General features: G+C 42.6%; 1 protein-coding gene and 1 pseudogene across 2 annotated transcripts in view; both read left to right on the top strand.

Moving 5' to 3' along the window:
- Positions 1-27,230, top strand: part of MAML3 (mastermind like transcriptional coactivator 3) — a 367,191-nt gene that overhangs the window by 26,476 nt on the left and 313,485 nt on the right. The gene's annotated exons all lie outside the window — the stretch shown is intronic.
- LOC115652986 lies at positions 26,837-26,935 on the top strand (annotated as a pseudogene).

Here is a 27,230-nt window from a genome sequence, read left to right on the forward strand (position 1 = left end):
AATTCAAACCCCCAAATTATATCTGCTTTCTTGGTTTGTTAGCTACTTTATTGGGATCAAAACTGTGTCCAGCAACAGGAAGTTTATACTCTTTAAGACATGACAAAGGCAAGGTTTGGGGCTATAGCTGTGGGGTCTGAATCTGCTCTCCATTGCTTCAGCAGGAATAAGGGCGCTGTGAGAATTGTTGATGATAAAAATGTCAGAGGAAAAATGTGCTTGAGGAAGTGGATCTGTGAAAGGATTTGAAAGATAAGAGAGAGCGTTCTTGGAAGATTATTTTGTTTTACTTCTGTGACTATCCAATTTCTGCTCAACTGGAAAGCAAAGGAAAGTATTGTTCAGGTTTTAAACCTTTTCTGACTATTTTTGGTGCAGGTTGTATGTCTTCGTCTATGTTTGGAAAGTGACTAGCGCATTGTGGGTGCTACCTTGATCTAAATGAATAATAACACTGTTTCACTGATTTAGAGCTCACAGAAACAAAGGCAAGAAACCAAGAAATTGAAGTTGTGTTCATCAGGATCCCTGTGACTGACTGAAAATATCGCTGTGTTCTGAGGTTGAACAATGTAAAGCACCAGATAGCATTATTAGAAGTGCTATGTAAGTCTACATAGTCTGTGCTCCTGACAGCTCAGTAGTCCACAGAGATCTACTAACAACTGTAGTCAACACTTATTTCTTTTTGTAGGCAAAAGGTTTACATTGACTCAGGAGCAGACTTCTCCCATTTAAGTGTGTCTCAGGAATAATTTTAGGACAGTTTATCAACAGTAGTATCTTTTTTTTTAAGAAAAAGAATATTCTGACCATATTGGAGAGTGCTTATCTGGAAGCTATTAATTAGAACACAATGACAGTTGATCATCAGACATATATAAGAGAGAGCATTTGTTTCAGACTTTCATACATAAAGATAGAAATTTGGTATAGAACAGTTTTAATAAAAAAAAAAACAACTAAATTTACTTTTCTCTCTGGACATTGAAATTGGGAATAAATTAGGAAATCTGGGCTGTGAACAACCTTTCATTTCTGAACATGGAAAAAGATCAAATACTAGTGGACTAAAAATACTACTTCTAAAATTGGACTGTGGGAAAAAGATGGGAAAGTGATGAAATGTGATTAGTGTAGCAGCATTCCTGTAGCTAGGTCTCCTTTTCTCTGTTCATTTCTTATCCGAACACAGACAGATGTATCTTGACTGTTTCTTTATAATAGCCTGACTTGGCGCAAGTCTTATGTATGAGATGAAGCCTACAAAAAAATTAGCCCTTATTAGTTCTTTAATAGGAGATGAAATACAATATCTAATGGAGGAGCATAGAGTGGGAATAGACAGCAGTGGATCATGTTTGTAAGAAACATCTGCAGGATGTATTTAGCTGCAGCTGGAATGCAAGCAACATGAGACCCAAATCAGACTTCCATTCATGAGTAACTGAAAGTCTATGCACCTATCCAGAACATTTGGGGCAAATTCTACTGCGAGTTTCACTGTTATAAATCCAACCAGAGTAACCCCATTAACTTCAGTGGAGTTATTCTAGATTAACTATGGTGTAACTAAGAGAAAAATTGCCCTTCCTCTCCTACAAAAAAAATTGCAGTGATGAGTTAGTTGTCAGAAACTATTGCAGAATTTGTTGGAAAGGCTTTCTCTACAATTTTGAGACTTCAGTTAAAAAGAAAATCATCTCTTGATTCTGATACACACATTAACTCCCAGGTAATCTGATTTAAGGCCCTGCTCCTGCACAGATGTAATTTTGTGTACTGTGAGTAAATCCCATTGATTCAGGAGCAGCCTGATATAGGTCATAAGAGCCCAACTGTGTGCATTCCAGATGTACCTGAGATTCCGTGGGTCTTCTCATGTATGTAAAGTTACTCTCATACTTAAATCTTTGCAGGATTGGGTTCTAATACAGTAGCACTACCAAGAAGTATGAGAATGCATTAGAATGAAAGTATAACACTGTTATTAAACGAGAGGGAGTCTGTTAGTAGCATATGACTTCCATGAAACGGGGTGGGAAGAGGGCAGAAAAGAGACTTATTTATAGAAATGTAAGGTTATGGTTTTTCAGGTCCATAGTTTCTATCTATTTGTCAGTTACTGCTCAATAGATTGTGGGGTGGGGTGGGGTAATATCAGTTAATAGAAAAGAGGGTGTTGGTAATAGCTCCTTGTACAAGACTTCACCTTACTTGGAAGTGGGTCTTTTTTCATATGAGGTATCTGTGGCAACCTGTAATTTAATACTGTTCATTACTCGTTGGCAAAGACACCCAATTCCATGTTGTAGGCATTTCACTTTAGTTAGCTTTTAACTTCTGGAGACACATTTTATTATGATTTGTGGCTCTTTTTTCCAAGTAATTATTAATTTGCTTCTCTAACCAGCTAATGATAGCTTTAGTTGATGGCAAAGAAATGGTCATTTGCTATTAGCAAGAGCTCTTCCTTGTCCATGTGAGAATGAAGAAACAAGTACTGCTAAAATGCTACCATAAGGGCATCTCTGTCAAAAGGCTTCCTGTAAAACCTTAGTTGTTGCTTTTTTTAAAACAACACACTTTGCAATCACCTTCATTAAAACAATCACATTTCTCAGCTACACAAGATGATAAGCGTAGCCAGGGATACTGTGCCCATCATGGGTGAAACAAATTGGGAGAAAATTATAATGAATATGTCTCCATCCACACCAAGGCCCCAGTTCTGCAAGCTGAACCACCTCGGCAGCCTAACTAACTTCAAGTCGGCCTTTGTGTAGACAGACACCCACAGGTTAGGGACCTAAGAAAACACCTATGTTGAATGAGAACTTAAAAAACAAAACAAAAAAACCCAAACAGTGACTGACAGCCGAAGTTATACATGTCACCAAGTTCAGAGTGGACTAGGCAAAACATGCCAAGCCTATGTCTTTTAATTTAGCTAGTTTCAGTATTTTGGGATCCTTTCCAGAATAGGTTTTTCTTAAATGATTACCTTTAAATAAATACCTTTTTTACCTGCTCCACATTGGCCATCAGGCAAAATATGTTAACTTGTGTTAAATAAAGCCTTTTTTAAAAAAAGCTTCAATTCATATAAATATTTTGAGGGCCCAGTCCTTCCTTCTGTTGCACTAAAAATGGATAGGAGCCACTTCAGGGCACAATCAAACATGCCTGAGTCTCTAAGGGACTTGCCAATAAAAGTGGCTAACTGTAGAGAAACAGGGTGGCAGGGGGAGGCGGAATGGAATCTGCAGAAGAGCCTAGCAGACAGTCCCAGTACAAATACAGGGTCTGGCAATGTGTATATATACTCTGAAATAGATCTCAAGAGTCTTATTTTATACATTAGGCATATGCAGGTAAAAATAAATAGTGAATAAATAATTACATGAAGAAAAATGTACTTGCAATTGCATGCTTCGGTAATGCATGCCAGAACTGCAAAATGGGGTATTTTTATGAACAGATATCCAGCTGAATATGTAACTAGCTATTTGTGAGCCCAGTTATTGGATCATTTGTGCAGGTATGGTCACATTAAGTGTGCAAATACACACACACACACTCTGGAAACTTACTTGCGCACACATGATTTTGAAAAGCAGGCGTCAAGTCCTAGATTCTCTCTTTCAGGGCACAGTCAGAATCCCTGCACACCTTCAGTCCCCCTTCTCCATTGTCCTTCAGCCCTGGGTGCAATGGAACGCCTCACAAGGATCCATACACTTGTGGAAGAGGGGTTGCAAGATATGCCTAAATACACATTGTAAATGTGTAAACCCTATGGAGCTTATGACTTACATGTTAGCTATTTCTCCAAATCAGGTAATGGAAAATCTATATATCTGAGGTTAATTAGACCGGGTTCACAATACATAATATATTTATGAAATTGGTAAAATATGATTATTTTATATTCAGTGTATCTCTCGTTTTCATCATACTTAAAAAGGCGATGGTTTTATGAGATTGACCATGCACGTTTGCACATGTTGAAAAATATCTTTTCTGTAGTGTGTGTGTGTATGTATGTATGTATGTAATCATCCATACATCGCAATGCTACAATCCTTACCAGATCTACGAGTGAGAGAATATTTTGGCCTATGTTAATGGTAAAATATCCTGCTCTATGCTATGAAATTAGGTTGATGTAAGCTGCCTTGCATCCAAACTAGTTGTGCATGCATCTGCACTTAAATTTGTCCCGCACTAATGTCGGCTCTCCATAATGCTATCCTCGAGTGGTGGTGAGTCATGGTCAATGTACTGAGGTCAGTGCAGCAGAGATGTAGACACTGTTACTGGTGTCAGCCCTAACAATCCTCTAGCAGCTATCCCACAATGCCTGACAGCAACAGCTCTGGTCACAGTTGTGAACTTCACTGTGCAAGGGTCAGGGAAACTGGAATCCTGTCCTCCCCTTTAAAATCCCATATATTTTTGAAGTGCCTTTTCCTGATTGTCCATCTCGGCGAGCACATCTAGCAGCTCTGCACTGTTGTGTGAAAATATCCAGCTGACCGGGCAGGCTACTTTCACCAGCTTGGATTAGACAGGAGATATTGACCCGTGGGAAGAAGAGGCAGTGCAGGCACAGCTACAGACCAGCCATAGACACATGGACATTTTATGAACAGATTGCATGGAGGATGCAGGACAAGAGGTATAACAGGGACCAGTAGCCATGCTGTGTGAAAGCATACTGGCTGTGGCAGGTATATCAGAAGGCCAGGGAGGCCAACAGTCTATCTGGTGCAGAGCCTCTGACCTGCCAGTTTTGCAAAGAACTGCCTGCCATAGATCCCATCATTGCCCTGTACACCTGGAGGTTCCATCACGTGACATCATTTTTAATTAAAGATTAATCTTTAATTCCTGGAGACTCCAGGCCAGTCCTGGAGGGTTGTCAATCCTAGTGTGGAGACCTTGGAGGAATCCAGGCCAAAGGCCCCTGGCGTTAACATCGAGGAAGAGGAGGATGGGAAGCTGTGACTGGGGGGGTCCAGCTGTGCCATGAGCCAAAAGCTGTTTGAGACTCCACCACAGTCCAGACAGTCCCGGGAATCAAGAAGGGATGATCCAAGTGCAGGGAAAGGATCCTCAGGTAAATGTGTAAATTTATTTCCCATTATACTGATAGTGCCCCCAATTTAGCGTTTCATTAATTTACTTGTACAGAAGAGGTAGCAGTACAGCAAAGAGAGGTAGAGTTATCTGCTTTTCATTTCCTGCTAGAGTTAGGTAAGGGGGGGGACCAGGCAGACCAGTTAGTTTATTACACAGGGATGTCCCTTGAATAATCCTGAGAGATCTTGATGAAACTTCCATGGAGGTTCTCTGCAATCCTTTCCCAGAGATTTCTAGGGATGGCAGCGTTATTTCTTCCTCGGTGGTAGGAAGTTCTCCCGCTCCAGTCAGTAACAACTTTGTCAGGCACTATTGCAATAGACAGGATAGTAGCATAGGGGTCTGGGTGGCTTTGGGACACCAGCAGCAGCTGTGCTCTCTGTGCCTTTGTTACCCTCAGAAGTGCAATGTCAACTAAAATCATCACCGCCTATTGAAAATTGTACCAATATTCAGTACCATTGCGCTGTTCTCATAGTTTCATGTAACTGAACAAATCCCTCCTCATTTCCCTCACCTCTAGGGGCGATGCTCACCGTGGCTGGTGCAGTGAGTGGTGCCGTGCACAGGAACTCCCAACCAGGAGTGCCAATGAACAGGTCTTGTTTAAAAGCTTAGGGGAGCAAGGCCAGGGAGTTGTGAATCTTAACTTTTGCTTTCTGTTGTGACTATACTGACAATGGCACCTCTGTGGGTTTTATCTGTGGCTACTGCTGTTGCGGCCTTATGGGGTTCCCCCTCCATGCCGGTGGAATGCCTGAGCCAGATAAGGAGAGGAAAGAAGATGACTTGGGATGACAGGTTCAGCAAGATGCTGAAAGTCAGTACTGCATGTGACCAGGAAAAGAGAGCCTAGAGGATGAATATTGCAGACCGTATAGAGAGGAAAGAGCGGACAGGAGACAGGCCCAGGAAACCCAGCAGGCAAAGGAGAGGGAGATGCACCAGGGCATAGTGGGGCTACTCCAGAAGCAAACACAGATGCTGCAGACTATTGTTGACCTACAGGTTCAGTAATGACAGGCTTGTCTCCCTTTGCAGTCCATGGAGAACTCCAGTATAGCACCTCCCTGCACACCCCTTCAACTGCCACTTAGCGTGGGGGCCACATCCCCACCACTCCACCCGGTGAACATTAAGGACAACTGCAGCATCACATACATTGACCTGTGAGAGCCATGGCTGATGTATGTGTAGCTAAAATGGACATGAATATTCCTTCCCCTTATTTAAGCTCTGTTCCATAAATTTATTAAGGTTTTAACGCATTTACTTTTAACTTGCACAAAATTTTTGGAGTATTTTTGTTACTTGATAAAACTCTATTGTTTGGAAAGTAATTTATCTTTATTAGTTCCCAATCTATGCTACAGAATGCCTGGAGGTCGTGAAAGCACCCACTTACTTGTTCTTGTACACTGCGCCACAACTCAGAGGCTCAATGACACACAGAGTGTAATAATTCTGTGGTACTTGCTGTACATTTATGATTAATAGTGGCATTGTCAGTGTTATATTCATTGATGTTCCCCAAGCACCACACACTTCCTAACAGGCCCCCAAACTGCAGGGCCAGGTAGAGCACAGTACACCACAACGCAGTTCTGCGGCTCACTGTTAAAGTGCTCTTTGAAAGCCTCCCTATGCCATAGTTCTGCACTGAGCTTTTCTTATAGCCCTTGTATCTGGCTCTCCAAACTCAGCAGACAACTGCTCCACCTTTGCCCTGGTGACAATTTCCCCCCCTTTGTTTCACAGATATTATACAGGACACAGCAGGCAGCTGTAACCATTGGGATACTTTTCTTGCTGAGATCCAGTCTTGTGGGTAAACACCACCAGCTCCTTTCATTCTACCAATTTAGCTGTCATTTGGTACCTGCTGAGCTGGTAGCTGAATCTTTCCTTGGTGATGTTGAGGTGACTGGTGTATAGATTCCTGAGCAAGGGGTTGGCAGGGCCACAAGATTGCTACTGGCATTTCAGCATCACCAGTGGTAATCTGCTGGTCAGGAAAGAATAGTCCTGTGTTCTTAAAGATGTGAGCATCATACATCTTCCCTGACCAGCCCCACTGATGTCAGTGAAGTGTCCCTGGTGATCCACCAGTGCTTGCATAACCATAGAAAAATAGCCCTTTTTATTGATGTACCCTGTTGCAAGGTGGTCTTGTGTCAAAATAGGGATATGTGTGCCAGTTGTCACTCCAGTTCAGGAGCCCCATTGCTGAAAATCCATCCATTATGTTTCTGTTTTTAACAAGAAGGTTGATGGTGATCGGACATCTAACATACTGAATGCCAGTTAAAATGAGGTAGGATCGGAGGCTAATATAGGAATAGAACTAGTTAAAAATTACTTAGGCCAGTGCTTCCCAAACAGGCCAGTTTGTTTACCTGCCGCGTCTGCAGGTTGGGCAGATTGCGGCTCCCAGTGGCCGCGGTTTGCTGCTGCAGGCCAATGGAGCTGCTGGAAGTGGCGCGGGCCAAGGGATGTGCTGGCTTGAGGGATGTGCTGGGGAAACACTGACTCAGACAAATTAGTATCTTCAGATCACCAGGGCCTGATTAAATGCATCCTAGAATAATCAAGGAGCTGACTGAGGAGATATCTGAGCCATTAGCGATTATCTTAGAAAAGTCATGGAAGATGGGAGAGATTCCACATGACTGGAAAAAGGCAAATATAGCGCCTGTCTATAAAAAGGGAAATAAGGACAATCCAGGGAATTACAGACCAGACACCTTAACTGAAAGGTAATGGAGCAAATAATTAAGCAATCAATTTGCAAACATCTAAAAGATAATAAGATGATAAGTAACAGTCAGCGTGGATTTGTCAAGAACAAATCATGCCAAACCAACTTGATAGCTTTCTTTGACAGGGTAACAAGCCTTGTGGATATAGAGGAAGCGGTAGACATGGTATGACTTGACTTTAGTAAAGCTTTTGATGCTGTCTCGCATGACCTTCTTAAAAACAAACTAGGGAAATGCAACCTAGATGAAACTACTGTAAGGTGGATGCAAAACTGGCGGGAAAACGGCTCCCAGAGAGTAGTTATTAGTGGTTCACAGTCATGCTGGAAGGGCATAACAAGTGGGGTCTCACAGGGATCAGTTCTGGGGCCAGTTCTGTTCAATATCTTCATCAATGATTTAGATAATGGCATAGAGAATATACTTAAAAGTTTGCGGACGATACCAAGCTGGGAGGGGTTGCAAGTGCTTTGGAGGATAGGATTTAAAATTCAAAATGATCGGGACAAACTGAGGAAATGGTCTGAAGTAAATAGGATGAAATTCAATAGGGACAAATGCAAAGTGCTCCCCTTAGGAAGGAACAATTAGTTGCACAGATACAAAATGGGAAATGACTAGGGGCAGCAAGTTATATGGGCCCGGCTCCAGCAATATTCAGGGCCTGGTAACCTGGCTCCACCAATGTTTGGGGCTGGGTCTCTTCCCCGGCCCTGCCTGCTGCCCCTGTGTGCCTCTCCCGAGTGTCTCCTGGCCCCCTTGCTGCTCCTGCACACCTTCCCCAGGCCCTGGAGTGTCCCTGCACTTTGCTCTGCTGGCTCCCGGCATCAACTCTGCCGCAAGGTCCTAGTGCTCCTCCAGCCGCTAGTGCCAGGGCAGGCTGACCCTGACTCAGCCCTTCGGCCTCGGACCCTTCCCTTTTTCCTCCACCAGCACAGGCCACCCCCCTGCCTGCAGTTACTGCTCCTGCCCCATTCTGGGCAAGGAGCAGCCCCACCCCCAGTGAGGCTACAGTGAGGGGCAGCAGACTGAGAGGAGGCTCACATGTGATGGCAGACAACCACCTGCCCCGACACCACCACAGGGGAGGTGAGGGAACTTCCTGGATCTGAGAGGGACCCTAGGAGCATGTGCAGTGACAGTGGTGTGAGGTGTGTGTGCTGCCAGGAGGGAGGGGGGGCCCTTCCCCAGAGCTTGCTGCTGCTGGCTGGGAGAGGGCTGGGGGGAGTCGTTCTCTCTGGCCCCAGCCCCAGGGCAGTCTATCCTCATTCCTGGTCCTGCCCTGCCCCACCCAGAGCTCATCCCCGTCCCAGCCAGAGCCTTCATCCCCTTCACCTCAACCCCCTGCCCTAGCCCTGGGCCCATCCCACACCCCAAACTCCTCATCCCCAGCCCTGCCCCACCCCAAAGCCCACCTCTCAGCCAGAGCCCTCACCCCCCCTGCATCCCAACCCTCTGTCCTAGCCCTGAGCCCCTCCCACATCCCAAACCCCTCAGCCCCAGCCAGAGCCCTTATCCCCCTGCACCCTAATCCTGCGCCAGCACTGAGCCCCCTCCTGCATTGTGAACCTGTCATAGAATATCAAGGTTGGAAGGGACCTCAGGAGGTCGTCTAGTCCAACCCCCTGCTCAAAGCAGGACCAATCCCCAACTAAATCATCCCAGCCGGTGCTTCATCAAGCCTGACCTTAAAAACCTCTAAGGAAGGAGATTCCACCACCACCCTAGGTAGCCCATTTCAGTGCTTTACCACCCTCCTAGTGAAAAAGTTTTTCCTAATATCCAATCTAAACCTCCCCTACTGCAACTTGAGACCATTACTCCTTGTTCTGTCATCTGGTATCACTGAGAACAGTCTAGATCAGGGGTAGGCAACCTATGGCACGTGTGCTGAAGGCGGCATGCGAGCTGATTTTCAGTGGCACTCACGCTGCCCGGGTCCTGACCACTGGTCCGGGGGGCTCTGTATTTTAATTTTAATTTTAAATGAAACTTATTAAACATTTTAAAAATCTTGTTTACTTTACATACAACAATAGTTTAGTTATATATTATAGACTTGTAGAAAGAGATGTTTTCACTTTTTTAGAAAGTATTACTGGCACGCAAAACCTTAAATTAGAGTGAATAAATGAAGACTCGGCACACCACTTCTTAAAGGTTGCCGAACCCTGGTCTAGATGCATCCTCTTTGGAACCCCCTTTCAGATAGTTGAAAGCAGCTATCAAATCCTCCCTCATTCTTCTCTTCTGCAGACTAAACAATCCCAGTTCCCTCAGCCTCTCCTCATAAGTCAAGTGTTCCAGCTCCCTAATCATTTTTGTTGCCCTCCACTGCACTCTTTCCAGTTTTTCCACATCCTTCTTGTAATGTGAGGCCCAAACTGAACGCAGTACTCCAGATGAGGCCTCACCAAAGTTGAATAGAGGGGAATGATCACATCCCTCGATCTGCTGGCAGTGCTCCTACTTATACAGTCCAAAATGCTGTTAATCTTTTTGGCAACAAGGGCACACTGTTGACTCATATCCCGCTTCTTGTCCATGGTAACCCCTAGGTCCTTTTCTGCAGAACTGCTGCCTAGCCATTCAGTCCCTAGTCTGTAGCAGTGAATGGGATTCTTCCGTCCTAAGTGCAAGACTCTGTACTTGTCCTTGTTGAACCTCATTAGATTTCTTTTGGCCCAATCCTCTAATTTGTCTAAGTTCATCTGTGTCCTATCCCTACCCTCCAGCGTATCGACCACTCCTCCCAGTTTAGTGTCATCTGCAAACTTGCTGAGAGTGCAATCCACACCATCCTCTAGCTCATTAATGAAAGTATTGAACAAAACTGGCCCCAGGACCGACCTTTGGGGCACTCTGCTTGATACTGGCTGCCAACTAGACATGGAGCCATTGATCACTACCTGTTGAGCCTGATGGTCTAGCCAGTTTTCTATCCACCTTATAGTCCATTCATCCAGCCCATACTTCTTTAACTTGAGGACAAGAATGCTGTGGGAGACCGTATCAAAAGCTTTGCTAAAGTCAAGGAATAACACGTCCACTGCTTTTCCCTCATCCACAGAGCCAGTTATCTCATCCCCGGCCCCACCCCACATCCCTCACCCCTGCACCCCAACCGTCTGCCTGAGCCCTTCCCACATCTGAAACCCCTCATCATCAGCCCCACCCCAGAGCCCTCACATTTTTACATTATTTAAAAAAACATATATCACCTTACAAGGCAGGTGTGGTGGGGCGGGCCTTCGACTTGTTCTGGATACCACCAAATATTATACAAACCTGCCACCCCAGAAGTGACTGCCTAGGAAGGAGTACTGCTAAAAGGGATCTCAGGGTCATAGTGGACCACAAGCTAAATATGAGTCAACAGTGTAACACTGTTGTCACCCCCCCCCAAAAAAAAACACAACCCAAAACATAATTCTTGGATGTATTAACAGGAGTGTTGTAAGCCAGACACGAGAAGTAATTCTTCCACTCTACTCCGTGCTGATTAGGCCTCAACTGGAGAATTGTGTCCAGTTCTGGGTTCCATATTTCAGGAGAGATGTGAACAAATTGGAGAAAGTCCAGACAAAAGCAACAAAAATGGTAAAGGTCCAGAAAACATGATCTGTGGGGGAAGATTGGAGGGTTTGTTTACTCTGGAAAAGAGAAGACTGAGAGGGGACATAACAGTTTTCCAGTACATAAAAAGGTTGTTACAAGGAGGAGGGAAAAGAATTGTTCTTAACCTCTGTGGATAGGACAAGAAGCAATGTGCTTAAATTGCAGCAAGGGAGGTTTAGGTTGGACATTAGGAAAAAGTTCCTAACTTTCAGGGTGGTTAAGCACTGGAATAAATTTCCTGGGGAAGTTGTGGAATCTCCATGACTGGAGGTTTTTAAGAGCAGGTTGGACAAACACCTGTCAGGAATGGTCTAGATAAGACTTAGTCCTGCCATGAGTGCAGAGGACTGGACTAGAAAACCTCTCGAGGTCCCTTCCAGTCCTATGATTCTATGTCCTGCATGTTGCCGAGAGTCAGAGTCCTGCATAGCGAGAGACAATGGCCCTGTATATTTGTGTGACAACAACCCCCATAGTGGATTTTCCAACTCCAAAACAATTTCTCATTGAGAGATCGCAATCTGGCATTGCAGGTTTCCTTGGTACAATTGCCACTCGCTTCTCCACTGTCAGTGCAGCTCTCATTTTGGTGTCCCTGTGCTAGCAAGGTGAGCTTGGCACAGATCCAGAATTTGTGTCTTTGAGCATCCAAAAGTTCTGCAGCCATTGCCCAACCGGCATTATGAAGTGATCCCATCAGTCAGTGCTCACTTCTTGGGCCCAGAAGTGGCGCTCCACCATTTGCAGCTGCTCTGAGAATGCCACCAACAACCTGAAATTGATTCTCACTATGCCCCACAGCAATCTGCCCCACCGTGCATTGCCAAAACTTCCCAGAGGACTGTGTGCCGGATGGTGGAGAGTTGCACACAGGTGTACCATACTGTGCATTGAAACACATACTCACTCCTGGTGACTATGTGCCGTGCTGATGCAAGGAGACAAGTATGCACGCACATAAGCGATGTACAGACTGCAGCAGTTTTGTGTCACCGTAACTTGCACTGGCAAAAGTTTGTAGTGGAGACATGCCCTTAGTTTCAGGGGGTTTGAATGCCTTTTTGGAGGCTTTTCTCACTGCTTTCAGTGTTTCTCTAACAGTCTCTCCTTACTCCTGAACTCTGCCCCAGGACATGGCCTGTTTTTTTTTTTGGTTTTGGTTTTTTCCTTTGCTTAACTGAAAACCATCTAACTCTTGCTCATCACAAACAGATCACTTCTGACTTCACTGGATTATCTTCCGGAGTTAACGTCAGTGCACATAGGGGAGTTTCAGCCTTCGTCAACCTTCCTCACCACATTTCCTGCTCTGCGTGGTTTTTCTGATGGCAAATGTTGGCTCTTAGACTGTGAACAGGGCTTAAAGCTTCATTGGATCAGAGTGGCTTCCACTTACGCTTAATATCCTTGATGGCATCCTAACTGCAGAGTAGATATGGAAACATATTGAGCACAAGATATGTGGCATAACTAAGGCCATGTCTACAGAGAATCATAGGACTGGAAGGGACCTCAAGAGGTCATCTAGTCCAGTCCCCCGCATGAGCAGGGCTACGGCACTGTAGTGCTGTGCTGTAAATGCTTCCTATGGCAACAGAAGGGTTTTTTTCCCATCACCATAGGAACTCCACTTTCTCCAGTGGCAATAGCTAGGTCGATGAATGGATTCTTCCCTTGACCTGTACCTTCACCAAGGGTTAGGTTGGCATAGCTACAGTGGTTAGGGTTGTGTGTGTGTCGGCTGTTAAGTGTAGACCAGGCCCGAGTTATGATGTCAGAAGTTAGTTTTCCTGCTCTAACATTTTTGTGTTGTGTTTCTGCTGTCAGGTCACCAGACTTCCTTCTCCAACTCCTTTCCAACTGGCTCCTTGCCAGTGATCTGTAGTGTAAAATCTTGAGCAATCCTGTGCATCCATCCTAGTTGCTATCCATTTTTTCTCTGCTATAACAGTTGGGTAAAGAGCTAAATGCTAGCTAACAATTTAAGATGTAGTTGTAGTGTGTGAGCAAAGGTTTTAGAGTGAAAGCCGCTTCATGTACATAAAGCTGAATATTTAGACTCTATGTACACGGAATGCGGAGACATTGAGGAGGTGAAATCCTCTCTCCTGACTTAGGTTCAAGATTCATGACGGCCACAGAGCCCCTTGTGGCCACTATTCCAGATGTCCAATGTACTGGGATGACTGGATTTCTGTAAAGATGGATCTGTGACCATTCCTTGGCCTGCTTCCAGCGTGACCTTTCATTCTTGACTATGTAGAACTCATGCACATAGTCTACAAATGACTGTCTGTGATGCAAAATCGGGTGGTGCAGATATTCCTGCATAGGTATTTCTCCAGCAGCCTCCCAAGGGCAGCCCCTTAATACGTGTGGCTTTGTTTTCCCCGTATAACAGGGGTGAATGTCATACCAAAGTGGTGATAGACACTGGAAATGGCCATGTTACCGTCAAGTTGCTAGACAAGAAGTTCTCTGCTTACATATGAGACTTCAGTGAGGCTGCTTAAATGCTCTGCTGGATCAGGGCCAGAGGGCTCCGTACCAGACAGAAGTGACCCCATTGCAAGGAACATTGTGACTTCATGTGAATGAGAGATTCTTTCTTTTAAAGCTGTAAGAAATTAATTCTGATATCACTCTTCTCTAATTGTAGGTACTGGGGATATAGCCAGTGTGTACTTTGTGAAATTTGTGTTAGAGAGTTTTTGATAAAAACTAGCTCTAATCTTTACTACTTTGTGATCAACATGGAGAATAATTTGCAGTCATATGTTTGTCTTTTTAATAATTTTTTAAAAATACCTGGGAAAATGGGGGCAAAATTCTATGGAGAATTCATTTGCAGTATGGGTAGGAGAGAAGAATTTACCCTTACTTTGAAGAAACTGTTCTACATGTGTGTTGTTTTGAAATCTACTTTTAATTTCTGCGGTATGTATGGTTGTAATTAGCTTTTCATTTATATGTCATAGCATGAAGAATGGTGGATGTCCTGTCAGAACCACCCCAGCTTCCTTCTCTTCCTTTTGGATTTTTCTGTGTCTGTTCTTTGCATTTCACAAGAGGCTTTTGCCTTGAATTCCTTAGATTATCATAGATCCAGTTAGAATACTTTTGAGAGAGAGAGAGATACTGGTTATGTGTCTAGTGTGTGAATTATTAGTGGTTTAGAAGGATTAAAAACAGGAAGTTGTACTCCACTTCTAATACATTTTTTGAGGTCAGACTGTTACAGGAACTCCAAAACAAGTACAAGCCACAATTCCACAACAGTGAAAATAACTGTCTTTGAATAACTTGTGAATAGATATTTTGGATGTACACAAGGGGCAAAAGTTAGGGCAGGAGGTGGAGGAATTTTGGAGTAGGGACTAATCTCTAGTGCAAACATTTTGACAGGTTTGACACTGTTTTCCTGAACAGAGTAGAAAGATAACAGGTATTTTGTTCTTTTAACAAATGGAATTTTGTTAGTATCAGCTGTACTCTAATATTCAAGTACATTACTAGGGAAGAATAACACATGCTGGAAAGCTTATAGGCGTTAATAGTACAAAATCTGTTCTTTCTGAGAGACTGTACTTCTGCATATCTAAAGTAATAAATGGATTAAGGGCATAGTCAGCAATCATACCACCTTGACTTGTAAGAATTGACAATCTCTCATTTTAAATAGCTGGACATGGTTAGTTCTTCAGTGGGAATCCACTAAGGAAAACCCATGGTGCTACAGGAAGAGTTGTTGGCAGTGCTGTAGGTGGCACTCTTCCCTTTGAGATAGTACTGAACCAATGCCAGAATGAAATGGTAGGGGGCACTGTGCTGTTATAGTTCCTGGGCCGTATTCTCAGCCAGTGTAAATCAGCCTAGATCCATTGAAGTCAGTGTGGAGCAATGCTGATTTATACCAGTTGATGATCTGGTCCGGTCTTTTGAAAAAGACATGAACCCAAGTTTTTGACCACTTGTAATTAAAGGTCAGATCCCATGACACGTTTCTCGAGATTCCTGATATCTTGGCTCAAATCCAATTTTTGTCATTACATTTTGTTTACCTAAAAGTACCTTTTCATTTTCAGTTGGATATGGTGTTCATCACCGTTGGCCCCGAACTGTTGTGTTGTTTTATGGTGTGGAACAACTCTTGAGGTCGCTGCACTTCAATGGTGGGTAGTATGACCCTTACACATGTAAAGTTTGTAAAGGGCTTTGGGATAAAAGGCACTTTATAAATGTAAAGATGCTACTTTAAGTTTATTATTATTATTATTATTATTATATTTTATTTAGTTCATATGTGAGAAGAGACCTGCTAAATCACAAATATAACTTCACTTATGTTTGAGGTAATCCTGTCATGAATGGTGGGGAAAATCTCCCCCCTTCAGGTGAAAGATCCTGGTAAACTGCTTCAGAGCCCAATAAATGTTGTGGTTTTATATAAGATATGCAGGTATTGTAACTCGCCGCTCTGGAGCTGGGTGTTAGGACTCTTGGACTCTGTTCCCAGCTCTGTGACTAGTTGACAACGTGATCTTAAGCTAGTGGCTAAAAGCTATCTGTAAAATGGGCATAGTTGTAATATTAGTGACACTGACCACATTGGGGTGTCTCAAGTTTTAATTAAGTAATGAGTTTGAAGTGCTTTGGAACCTTGGATGGAAAAGGCTGATAAAGTGTTTTTATTTATCTATTAGTTTATTATTGTAAAGGACAAGTTTCACTGATTGAAGTGATCTATCTGGCTGTGGATTAGAGGGCTTTGGAATTTTGAATGGTAGATGGTATTATGCTGTTTTGTGTAGGAGGAGTGCGTGATGGATAGTATCATTACCGGGGCAATTCATTCTTCCCTTCTTCTGCTTATGCCTCTTATGCTGCAGTGTGGTCCATGCAAGAGGACACTTGTACCCACGTGGGGCTTGCTGCAGGATCAGGGCTTCATTCACACAATATTCTTCTTTTCAGTTATTTTGATTCCAAAGAGCAACTTTATCAGCTTACTTTTGTTTTTAGTCATTCAGTTTTCAGTTCTTAATTTTTTTTATTTATCAGCCGCCTCCTAAATATAAGACTGTCCATCCCAATCTTTAATATATTTACCCTCTCACCCTGGTGAGGTAGAGAAGCATTATTATCTCCCCTTTTCCAGATGAGGAACTGAGACTTATATTCCCTTAAAGCCTTCACTAGGGCAAAGCTTTCTTTCTGCATCTTCCAGAACGGTGTGGATCTATGGACAAAGGAGTAGTGTCTTGTAATGTTTCCCAGTGGCACATGCATGCTGTGAAGTCTGTGGGGCATGATGTCCTCAGGGTGGTCAGGAAGGATATACATAGGGGTATGTATCCTCGTTTACAAGGCCAAGGGATTAGGAACGAGAGGATAGCTAGGGTCTTTTGGGAGTTTTACCACCTAGCCATCTCTTGGTACAGATTTTCAGGATTCTGTTCATAGTGACAATATAGTTTATTTGAACAGCCAGGCTGCTCAGTGGAGTGCTGCTGCTGCACTGTACAGTACTGTGATTGTTCAGTTTTCATAGAGAGGCGTTACCCAGGAAGGGGAGGGGAAATATGAGGCAGCTGATATTCTCTCTTCTCCCTGGCAGCCAAAGCCAAAAGAATCATGAGTTATGATCTATGAATAAGAGGGAGAATTTAATTTATCCCTCTGAGTGCTTGGTACGTTCCTCTGCTTCTGATTAGTCCTTTAACACTGCAAGGGGACAGTTCGCTCACATTCTGCTACATTTTTATACCAGTCACAGTCTCCCTTTTCTCTCCTCTTCCCCCCTCCCCACACTCTCTTAAGGTTTCTTTTCCTTCTTCTTCTTCTTCTTCTTCTTCTTCTTTCTTTCTTTCTTTCTTTCTTTCTTTTTTTGCAAAGCAGCCATGTGAGAGGAATAAAATAATTTTGAAGAGCATTATATGGTGAGAATTTTGACAATGAATGGAAGATTGTAATTACTCTCTTCCATTAGACTCAGTGGCTTTGGACAGATAAGCTGTATTGAAACGTGTGACCAGGGCATGGGATCATGGATTGTCTTTCATTGTTGTCATGGCGACAGTGATGCAGGTGGCCTATAACTGCCTGGCTGTCAGATCTTATACATCAAACTGGTGCTAAGTGAAAATATGTTAGAGGCATTGGGGGGAAAAATGCCAGCAGTGTTTATAGGATCAGGTGGAGGAGAGCTAGCCAGTTTTTTGTAGAAGCTTTTGGTGGCTTAGAAACGGTTCATTAGAATTTTTCCTGTTCTGTAAGGGCAAAATATATTTTTAAAGAAAGAAACTACCAAATAAATTCACTGTCTGTTTTTATAATTATTTCAACTTTGGGAAAATGGCCAAAAGAACATAATAGTATCTTGCTGAAATGTGAAGAAAGACAAAATACCTTTGAGCTGACAGCTGGATCAGACCATACAACATCACAACCCACTGCTGCTGTGAGAAAAGATGGGTCTCTTATCTTTATATAGTACTGATGTACAGTGCTATAATCACCCAGAGAAAGTTGACCTTATGTGGAAATGTTGAAGGAGTACATAGGAGACCAAAACTTATGTTGTAAAGCAGCCTATTTTTAAAGTCAAGATGCCTTAAAACAAATGCCTATCAGAATGCTATAACTTTGTCTCTCATCCGGAGCAGTTGCATATTTAATAGGTTTTCTAGTCTCTTGCATGATGTTCCAAAGTAAATTATATTTCATCACTCCCTCCATACCTTTCCAGCTCCTGAAATTTAGATGAACTAATTTAATGTCAGAGATAAATCTCTGTAATTTTGCTAAGTACCGGTTCCTTATACTAGGTAGTGACCTGGCTTTGTGTTCTGATGAGAGAGATACTCTTCACAAGTGGTTGTAATAATAATGAGAATAATAATGATGGTAGAAAAGTTAAACTTTACTGTATTCAGGTTTGATGTCATTTCCTGGCACAATACATTAGTCTTTGCAAGAATTTTGTTGTGGGTTCCATTAAATTAATTTGACAGTTTTGGTCTCAGTAGTTTATCATGTTCTGAGATGCTTCCATGGGTTCTTTCTCATATTTTTGAAGTAATATGGTATATGTTACTTTGGAGTATGCTTTTGAGGCAGTGTCCACAACTTGGGATGTGTGATCCACTAAGAATATATTTTTATGCAAATATGTAGGTAGAAAAATCAACACTGCTTTAAAGAGTGTACAGAGTAACTTACTCTCCACAGATATATCATACATTTCAGCTGCTCTGCTAGACAGCAGTTGTGAAATTGACTGCTAGAAACAAGGTGAAGGGAAAAGTGGTTTAGTCTCTCTGGGTCCGTCTTCACTACTGGCCGTATCGGCGGGTAGCAATCGATTTCTTGGGGATCAATATACTGCATCTCACCTAGATGCGATATATTGATCCCCGAACACACTCCGGAACTCCACCAACGCGAACGGTGGTAGCAGAGTCGACATGAGAAGCCACGGACATCGATTCTGCACCGTGAGGATGGTAGGTAACTTGATCTACGATACTTCAACTTCAGCTATGCTATTCACGTAGCTGAAGTTGCATATCTTAGATCAATCCCTCCGCGTAGTGTAGACCAGCCCTCAGAGGTAGTAGCACAAGAGACATAATGACTCATAGCAGGGCCAGCTCTCATCAAGTCCTTCCTGCCTGGAAGCAGGGGAAGTCTCGCCATATACAGTATAGGAAAGCATGGAAAATATCAGTGAAAAGAAAGCAAGTGAGAACTCTCTTCCTCAGCAAGTATTAGATGCTAAAACTGCTAGAAAATACAGGCTTGAATAAAGGCAGCTTTTTAAAGAGTGGTCTTTGTTTTGTACTTGAATAAGGGTCACAATTGTGTTATCAGCTAATCATATCTTTTGCAACATCCCAATATAAACCCAGTGGTACATCAATCAAGGATCTAAAACTGTGTTTAGGAGTTTTGAGGCATTAAACTGTGGATTACAAAACACCCAGCCAAGCAATTAAGTATCCATTTTTATCATTTGAAAACCATGACTAATCTGATGGGGGAATAATTGTCAAATGATAGAAACTGATTCTTAATTGAATGGCTAGGTTTCTAATCTAGAGTTCTGTTTCTCAAGACTCCCAAGCCCAGTTTTAGATGCCTCAACTGATGCATCATTGGGATTTTACATTGCACAACTCTTTTGACTGACAGCAGGAAGAACTTTTGGTTTTCACTGTGTTCCCCATAAGCATCTTTCCCTATCCAGGTGTTCACATATGAATCTGTCCATTAAACTATTAATGCGGGCAGATATTTACTGTACATCATAAATACTTGACTTTGCAAGCAGAAAAATAAGAAGATCTAGCAGGAAAATCCTGCACTGGTAGAAGAATGGACACTATGACCTACTAGATCCTTAGTATTTCTGATGTCTGATTGCTACACTCAGAAACCACTGTCGCGTTGCAGAGAAATTCCTTGAACAAGCATGTTTATTTTAGTCCTTATCCTAAAGTTCCTAGTGTTTTGGAGGAGCGAACGGTGAGAGTGACGGGGGGAGAAGTGGGTCCTTTATTAAGTTAGTTTAGCATATAGCTGGTTGATGTGCAAAACTCCTCCAGACCCTACATGGGAGATGTCTATTTTATCTTTTCTTTCTTTTAATCTCGGCTAGTATGTTCTCCAAGGTTATTTATCTGCTTTTTCACTCTTTTGATGAAATATATTGTGTGGGCTAGGCATCGTGCCGAAATGGGTGATTAGAATAGAATGTGGTTTTATATAGCATTGTGAGGGAATATTGTCTGGTTTTGAGAGCACATGGAAGGGAATTGAGCAGTAAGGATTCTATTTCCAGCTTTGTCACTGAGTTGGTGTCTGACCTTCAGGAAGTTACTTCATCACTGTGTGCCTGAGTTTCCCAGTCTGTAAAATTGTGATTAAAACAAGCACTGTGAGGATTAATTCACTGATGTTTATAAAATGTTCTGAGATCTCAAAACCTTGACTGAACAGTGTTATAAAAGGGCACATGTATTATTTATTGAATTATCATAGGCATTCAGAGTATCCTAAAGTTCTTTACAGAATGCTGTATTTTAAGTACCAATAATTCAGTAACTGAACAGGGACACCAAGAAACTATTAGGTCTCAGATACTACCTAGGAGATTAAAATTCGTTTATTGTATTGGGGAGTTTTAACTGAGATATCAGGCTGACCCTCTGCTCTTTTCCAGAGTGCTAGGCATCCTTAATGTCCCTTCAAAGAGAGACCAAGGAGAAACAAAAAGGGCGTTGGATTAACAAGTCATGTAAGGGACTTCAACTCTAAAATCTTCAAAGCAAAAAATCAATGTAACTGTCCTTTTGGGGAAGAGAAAGAGAGGGTGTTTTACAATGATGCCTTAATTCTTGTACTTAAGGTCCTTTATTGTTTTTTTAATCATAGGCTGTTGGTGCCAAATTAGCATTTGTTGTAGTTTTGGCATTAGTATTCAAGAATAGTCTATGGTGTGTGTTTTTTATTCAAAGCTAGAGTGTGGAGGTGGTTTGTTGCATAAGTTTACAGTAACTGTACACAACTTTGAAGGGTGAAAAACTGTGCTGAAATGTAGCTGTTAGAACCATTTCCTGACCAACAGGATGGTCTGGCTGGTGAACTCAAATTTTGTTTCTGGTATGGTGAATCTGATAATTTAGTTTGGAAGTTAATGTGAAGGTAACCACAGAGGCTTTAGTCTGAGCAGAGTTATTACCTCATTATCCATTGCTGAGGGTTAGCTATAAGATCTGAACATCTGTACTCATGCAGAGAGAAGGAGGAGGGAAATGGACAATACAGATTACATCTTTCAAAGCGATATGGATCCTGACTGAGTTTGCAGTTCACTGCAGAATCACAGACCTCCCTGGTTTTGTGAATTCTTGTTAAAAAGAGCCTGCTCACAATACTGACCCCCGCTAATACTCAGTATAAAAATGTGCCTTTCAGATTTTGTGCTGTAGTCTTTTATTAGCTTGCTTGTGTATTGCTTTAAATTGCTTTTAAAGATTAGCTGTGTTTTTCCACATCTTAAGTTGCCTGGAAAATGTAAGGTCCCCTGATTCTCAAAAGCTGTTTAGTCATGAACAGAACGAAAATAAAGCTGCACTTACGCTACTCCCAGGTTTTCAGATATAATACTTGTTCCTGGACCTCAATAATTAATGAGCTTCCAGTTTAACATTAATCCTTGTGCAAACAGGCTACAACAGTGACATGGTTATTGCAATTGCTGATAATATACACTAATGTGTATTACTGCAAAGAAGAAAGCCATGTTAATTGCTTTTGCATTATACTATGTGTTAGGTTAAAAACACCCTTTTTTAAAAATGTCTTGGTCCCTTTCAGTCCTTCTGAATCAAAAAGATATTTGTGTTGTGGCCGATCGATGTTGCGTTTCTGAGATGTTTTAGTCCTGTAACTGGTAGTCAGGGGCTCGGGACAGGAGAGCAAAAGCCTCAGTAGTGCCTAGTGGGGAGGGGGAGGTTTCCTGTTGTTACAACAAAGCCAGCAACCATCAGGATGCTTGTCTGCCATGGAGGAGTGTCTGTGTTTGGGTGTGAGCTGTATTTCTTGGCTCACTGTGAATCAAGATTCAATTATTGTGGATCTCTCAGGCTTTTTTCTTTTTCTCTTTTGAAAGTCTCTCCCTTTTCCTCTTCTCTCCAACATCTATTTTCAGTGGGCTGGCTTGTAATGAAATCTTATGTCTAAGAGCAGTGACATATTTCCCTAAGTCACTGTACTTATACAATTTCCATACAGCTGAGGCTGGCTCTTGCTGCACTAAAATACAATATTAGACTAATTGATTTGGTGGCTAGAGTAGGTTTTGGTTTACCTGTTACAGAGACTATGCATTCATAAGAGCAGGTCAGCACACCTTTGGAAATGGGTGTATTCAGAGACAGTTTTGGGGAATTTTGGGAGGAAAAAATTGAGGTCTCCCTCCTAGATACGTCTCCCTCACTCTCTGGAATCAGTTGCGTACATTGCTGCATCACAAACCTACAAACTGGTGAATATAGACAGTTTTGTGTATTGTTTGCCTGTCACATTTTGAACTGCTCAGTATGAGTCTTAATACTAAGACACGTGCCACTTAAACCAAGTGGCTGCTTGTAGTGCCAAAAAAAATTAAATCCACTCATGGTTAGTGTACTTTCCTGCACACTTAGTCCAGTATGGTTTAGTTTGTTTACAAAGAGATAAGCCAGTACGTGCAGTTATAAGATTGTACTGACATAGCAAATGTGTTGCTGGATCAGTCTTCATTGACCAAGTCTGTGTCGTTACATACAGAATGATAAAGCAGGCTGGGTCTATGAATGTGGGATCTTGAATATCCTGGATCAGAAAGGCAGCAACTACAGTGGAATCCCCCTTCAACTCAAGTTAAGGTTCTGCCTCTCAAGTTTTACCTTTGCCACTCCCTCCAAAGTCTAGTAAAACTCTTCCCCTCCTAACTTAGCAGTCTTTGTCTTGTTTTTATATCCCCTGCTGTGATGCTTGTGGCAAACTAGCTGACAGATAATAGCAAGTGTAAAGGAAAATGTATATATTCTGCTACATTGTGTTAACATTGTATGATTGAGACAGGGCCAATTGCCTTTTGGATCTTTCTAACTGTATGTTGTTCCCCTTCCCCACTGTCTGTCTTCAGATTGTGTGCTGTTTGGGGCAGAGAACTGTTTGTTCTTTTCTATTTGGAATTGCCCTGACTCACTACATGTGATACTGAGAATAATGAATAAATAAGCGTGATAATTAATCATTCTGCTCTTGGAGCTGTGAATGAGGAGGGAATCTGATAGAAGAGAGTGTTCCCTTCTGATATTGCTGCCACAGGAGGTGAAGAAAAGGCCAACTCCTGAGCTGTAGTGATTCCAATGAATTTTGTGGTGCCTCAAGCTACCCTTTTTCAGTCCATTTTCTCTCTCCACACTCACAGTGTAGCTCAGTGTTTCTCTCAACAAAGACTTTTAGGTGCCTAATATGGATTAGAGGCCTAACTTTAGGTACCCATATTTGAATATATTGACCAAAGTATTTCAAAATAGAATTATAAAGCTGCAATTATTTTTAAATACGTTTCAGCATACATATATGTAGTATTTAATGTAAGGGTCAGACTGTTAGGAAAGATACCCAAATGTTACATTTCAAATGACAGCTGCAAGTGTGTCCACTGTGTATGGCTGCTTTTTAAATGCTAAAAAAGTTCCATTTGTTGGAAAAAAGCTTATTTCCTTAGTACCCGTGGGGGAATAGCTGATGAAACACAGGAGCATTATCTCTGCTTAATTAGGCGTTTTGGAACAATAAAAAATAAGAAACTTTTACAATGTGTACTCATAGCAATTGCTGTTTCATTGAAGCAGTGACCAATGTACTCAACCAATGGGTCAAGAAATATGTTGAGCCTTGATAATGTCAGTGCGCTGCTATGAAGCTGCTGGTCTGTGCTCTGTGACTCCACCCACAAAGCCCAAACAGGAGGATGAAAAGTGTGGCCAGTGGTGGAACACCAAAAACCTGGGGAGTCTGTGTGGAGATGTAGAGACATCCATGCTTGTTTTTCTTCTTGGTTTAAGCCCCCCTCATTCTTCTCTCTGTAACAAGAGAGTTAAAAAAGGGCAATTAACTGTGGGGGTTGGGGGAGAAGAATGGGGTAACTGGGTTGAAGTTACAGATATATTTAATATACTAGTTATAGTAAAGTTATTTGTTAAATTGCCTTGAGATCATTGGGAATGGCTGAGCTAATCCTGGTAAAATAAAAAGTGACCTGAAACTTTCTCTGTTATTCAGCTGAACTCCTTTTGTTATAAAGCACTGAAATCTGTAAGAGAGACTGTTCTCCTGAGATTTTCATTCAAGTTTTGCAGATTGAAATGTCCAGATTAGGTTAACTGAATTTCTCAGGTTCACTTAATGCTAATCATAATGCCTATAACTCAAAGGGATCAGAGATATGGCTGTTGTGGAAATGGGGGAGGAAGGAGGTACATGCACACTGAAAGGGGAAGAGGAGAAAGAACAAGCAGAAATGAAAATGAGGAATCCTTTTCTTTGCATTTCTGAACTCTTGTGAGTTTGACTCTCAGCATTAATTTTCTATCAACTTGGTTATAAAGTTACAGAGATCACATTGCTTCTAAGTATGCTTCACAGTTCTGCTTCTCTTAATAAGAGAGAATCCTACCCTTCAGCCAGAATCAGTGCCCCACTCAGTGCTTTGGATAATCAACTGGGCAGATGAGGATCTGAACTGCTCTGTAAAGGGAGGAATTGCACTGCTGACCAGGGACCCTCTACTCTGTGTTGGTTTGTCTACATTGCAGTTAAGCATCCAGAGCTGACCCGTGTGAGCTGATTTGGTCTTGCAGGGCTTGGGCTCAGGGGCTGCTTAATTATGGTGTAGACCAATAGATGTCATGTGGGTCATCAAGGTAATCAGATTGTAGGCCATGAGACATTTTGCTGACGTTGACCGTCTGCATGCATGGCCCCCCGCAGCTCCCAGTGGCCACGATTCGCACAGCTCCCATTGGCCGGGAAGGGCAAACTTGTGGATAGTCAACATCAGCAAAATGTCTCATGGCCCGCAGTCCAATTACCCTGATGAGCTGTATGTGGCCCGCTGGCTGCAGGTTGCCCTCCACTGGTGTAGATGCTTGGACTGGAGTCTGGGCTCTGGAATTCACAAGGGAGTCCAGCCTGAACATCTACCCTGCAATTAAACAGCCCTTTAGCCTGAGTCCTATGAACCCAAGTCAGCTGACATGGGCCACCTGTGAGTGTTTAACTTCTGAGTAGACATACCTTACGGGTCTAGGACTGGGATGATAGTTTCAGTGCCTGCATCTCCTACCATCCTGCCAGATAGGTGGAGGAGTCCAGCCTTTTGCTCTGCTTCACACAGCCAGAAGGTGGTTATGTATGGTCATGGTGCCTTGTGAGAGCCTCCAGCTGGACCCAGGACTTTAGCTGCAAAGCTGCTGTTACATTTCCACTGTAAATAGAGAGAGAGAGGAGTAGAAAGAAAGGGAACAATAAGGGAGGGGGAGAAGGAGCAGTAGTAGGCAGTCAAGGCAGGGAGCAGAAGACATAAATAAAGTGGGAGCCTCAAGCAGAAGAGGAAGTAGGTGAACCATGAAATGGGAGGAAACCAACAATAATATTCTAGGATGTGGGAGGAGACCAGAATAATTCCCCAGATAGAGGAGGAGAGACACCAGGCAAGAAATAAAAACAGGAGCAAACGGCCTGGTTTTCAAGGGGGCTTGAGCATCCAAAGCTGCCGTTTAGGTAGAGTGGAACCTCAGGGTTACGAGCACTTTGGGAATGTAGTGTGTTTGTGACTCTGAACAGAATGTATGGTGGTTCTTTCAAAAGTGTGACTTAATACAGCTTTGAAACTTTACCATGCAGAAGAAAAATGCTGCTTTCCCTTTTTTTAGTAGTTTGTTTATCACAGTACTGTACTGCACTATTTGCTTTTCTTTCTTTCTTTGTATCTGCTGCTGCCTGATTGTGTACTTCTGGTTCCAAATGAGGGGCGTGGCTTGTTGGTCAGTTTGTAACTCTGAGGTTCTACTGCAAATGGGATCTGTGAGTGCTTACTGCCTCTAGAAATCTGGCTGATTGCTTAATTTTAGGGTGGGAATTATATTCAAGTTTCTCTTGGCTGTTTATCCAATTAGTGGTCACAGTTAATTAGATTGGCAACCAAAGAAATGCAGAAATACCACCTCCCACCTGAAATATTTGCAATCTCCACCATTTATGTGTATGAGAGAGCTCCCTCATAAGCAAAAATGAAATCAAAGCCCTGCAAGAACAGTATTTGGTCCCGAATACAGTGTTTTGTTGTAATTCTGCCAGTCTTCTTCTAATGCTGGACATAGCACCTAAGAGGATTTCTACATGTAATAAATTCATCTGAAAATTGGGTGCCGTGTGCTATTCGGCACTTTGTCTGTCTTTCTGTTTTGGGAGGCAGAAAAGAAACTGGTTGTACCAAGTATCCTCCTTCAAAGTGGCCCAGTGTTTCAATGTCATTTAGGTCTATCTTTTATTTCACCTTTCAGCTGCAAGTAATCAGTGCTAATCAGCAAAGGTTTTGTCTCTGTTGCCCCTGCAAGATTAGCCAATGTTTAGATGTAGCACCTGCTGCATGGTGTCCTGATAGCATGAGTCTGTGAGACTTTGCATAAAAGGTGGATTGTGTAGTCAAGTATGTGGAGATGGTGGTGAAGCTTAGTGAGCTACACTGGGCAGTGCTCGCTTCGGCAGCACATATACTAAAATTGGAATGATACAGAGAAGATTAGCATGGCCCTGCGCAAAGATGACACGCAAATTCGTGAAGTGTTTTTATACTGGGCAGTAAATTAGACTGACTTAATGAGAAATCCTACTGTAAGCAACATATAAGATGTGATTCACCTATGCTGGTGAACGAAGGTAGGTATTGTCCCCTAGTAGGAGAGGTCACCTACTGGGGAGGGTAGATGGTGTTTGCTCTGGGGTTTCCATCAAGGAAAGGGCAGTTTTAGGTTGTGGTTGGGATTCCACAGATCTGGCATAGACTGCCTCAGGTGTGCACTGCTTTAGCTACCTTAGGGCTTGTCTACATCAGAAAGTTGCAGCGCTGGTGAGGGAGTTACAGCG

This window comes from Gopherus evgoodei, chromosome 5, assembly GCF_007399415.2.
Source record: "Gopherus evgoodei ecotype Sinaloan lineage chromosome 5, rGopEvg1_v1.p, whole genome shotgun sequence".
NCBI lineage: Eukaryota > Metazoa > Chordata > Testudines > Testudinidae > Gopherus > Gopherus evgoodei.